Below are 2,500 nucleotides of genomic sequence, written 5' to 3'. Positions count from 1 at the left end.
TTCGATCGTTTATATGTTCCCCTTTTTTTTCTATTCAAGATATTCATTTATATTCTTAATAAAATAATCATTCAATCGATTGTTACCGATCCGATCGATATTGCGAAACGTGCGTAATACAAATAGGAAAGAGAAAGGGAGAGAGGGAGAGAGAGAGAGAGAGAGTGTGTGTCTAATCAAAGATAGAACTACTAGTCATCCTTAATTGCAATTGCAATAGCGTTGGTAACGTTGGCAGAGAAATGTTCGAAGCAGAGCAGAAAGAGCGAATATTCGAAGCACGAGAGAGGGAGATGAACTAGGTCAGACTTATCCGAAATAGCGATATCATGGATTATCGAGATACTCTTCCGAAGTCAAAAATAACGGGGGACTGATTTCGTTTTTCTCTTCTTTGAACTAACCCACTCGCATTTCACAATTTTCCATACCTCGGAGTTTGTTTTTCGTCGATTTTCTTTCTCTATGACTTGGCACAATCTATCGGAGAATTTTTTATGATAATTAGAAGGTAAAAAATAATTTATCAATATTGTTAAATCATTAATCACATTAAATATCATAGAACGTAAGGTGTCCCATTTTAGATCGACTTTTTTCTTTTTTCTTTTTTTTTTTGTTTTTGTTTTTAAAGATACCAATGATACAGAAGTTTTCTTATCAGGTCATCAACGTGGTTTCAGATAAAAAAATGATTCGCATAAGATGCAGCCTCACAGATACTGTTCGCGATACGGTACGTTAAGAGAACCGTCCGATCCGTTATCCGAAGAATCGATCGAGAAAAGATATCGCCGCGAGGCGATCTCTCGTGATCTCTCGGCAGGTGTTCAAGATTCAGACGATGCCGATAGTATGGTGGCATCATTCGCAGAAGGTGCAGAATCTGGGCCCGCGCGTAAAAGATTAATTTAACGAGCGGCTCGTGCAGGCTCATAAACCGCGCGAGGTTAATGCCTAATTAGTTCCCCGCAGGCGGTAACCATCTCAGTATTCTCTCTCTCTCTCTCTCTCTCTCTCTTTCTTTCTTTCTTTTTATTTTACGTTACACCGAAGCGTATTTTTACAACGTTGTAAATCCGAATCGCGAGGCGAGGCAAGATCATCGCAGCTTGCGCTCTCAATCTCGACGATCCGCGTCCTCCTTCTTTCTTTCTTCCTTTCTTTCTTTTTTTTTTTTTCCTTTTTCTCTGGCTCTCTTTCTCTCTCTTTCTTCTTGTTCCTCTTCTTCTTGTTCTTTCTTTTTCGTCTGTCAGATGGAAAGAAGAAAAGAGAAGAGTACTACTCGCCTCTGATTTCAGCCACGACACCTTGCACCTTGCACAAGAAGATCGAGGAGGGTGGCCCTCTCTCACCGGTTCACCAGGACTACTCGTCCCGTCCCTTTTGCTGCTGTTGCTGTTGCTGATGCTGCTCTCTTACCGCTGGAAGAGTTCACTGGCAGATGGCCAGCAGATGTCTACGCACGGTGGATTACTAGCTACGGAGAGCAAGTCGTCCCTGAAAAGTGACCGTCTTTTATTTAACAGACTCCCCCTTCCAGAATTCGATAATTCCTTTTTTTTTCTCTTCAATTTTTGTCTTTCTTTTTTTGTTTTATTTTATCGACAACATTATTCTTTTCGTTTACGAACATTACGAGGCAAAGTTTACGAACGAGAAGAAATTCAATCGCGTAACATATATATAAAAATAATTTGGAATAACAAATGTAAATATTCAAATGATCGATAGATTATTAATGACAGAATAGATTTATTCTCTCTCGTACGATTTGGATTTTAGCGAGTAGACTCGATTACAAAGGTGCACTCTCGAGAGCATCAAATTCCATAACAGATCGTACGCGGCATTCCATCGAGAGAATACCACCAGTAGTCCATCGGGATCATTCGTTTGAGAAATTTATCGAAGACAGGAGGCACACACGGCGTCGTACGAACGGCCCCGCCGAGGATCGTTCGAGGTCGTACGAAATTCCATCGAAGGATTTCGAGTCCTTTGTTCGTTTTACGAGAAACCATCACCTGCTCGTTCCTTCGTTCCTTCGTTCCTTCGTTCAATCATTTCTCCTTTCCATTACTTCTTACTTGCTTTTCTCTTTTTTTTTCTTTTCTCATGTTTTCTTATTTTTATTCTTTATCTTCTTTTTTTTTTTTTTTTTTTTTTTTTTTTTTTTTTTTTGATAACAAATAATTTTTCTTTTCGTTTTTAAGAAAATTCACAATTTCACGTAGTGAAAAAAAGTTGGTTGAAAAAATATTGTTTTGAAGGATAATATTCTTTGGCGATATTAAAAATGTTACCTCTCTCTCTCTCTCTCTCTCTCTCTCTCTCTTATTCCCTCTTTTACTCCTTAAATTAAAAATTTAAGTCGAGTCAGTGTATTTGGTCATAAACACGGTACAAGAAACGATGTTGCCATCCTTAGTTCTCGCACTAGTACCCATTCTTCCATCTTTCTCGTCGTTATCAAGCCGAGACTCATCCCTATCGTCCT

General features: G+C 38.9%; 1 protein-coding gene across 10 annotated transcripts in view; it reads left to right on the top strand.

The window, feature by feature from the left end:
• The window catches only part of LOC124426772 (deoxyribodipyrimidine photo-lyase), a 61,288-nt gene that overhangs the window by 49,733 nt on the left and 9,055 nt on the right, over window positions 1-2,500 (top strand). For 9 of the 10 annotated variants that reach the window (XM_046968871.1, XM_046968870.1, XM_046968876.1 and 6 more), the window contains one exon: window positions 1,302-1,507. The exons of the other annotated variant lie outside the window; for it this stretch is intronic. The gene's annotated coding sequence lies outside the window, so the exon portion shown is untranslated. The remainder of the gene's footprint in view (window positions 1-1,301; window positions 1,508-2,500) is intronic. 10 annotated transcript variants of the gene reach the window in all.

This window comes from Vespa crabro, chromosome 9 (genome assembly GCF_910589235.1).
Source record: "Vespa crabro chromosome 9, iyVesCrab1.2, whole genome shotgun sequence".
NCBI classification, from domain to species: Eukaryota; Metazoa; Arthropoda; class Insecta; order Hymenoptera; family Vespidae; genus Vespa; species Vespa crabro.
Note: the sequence above shows the minus strand (reverse complement) of the source record. Positions and strands in the feature narration are given on the sequence as shown.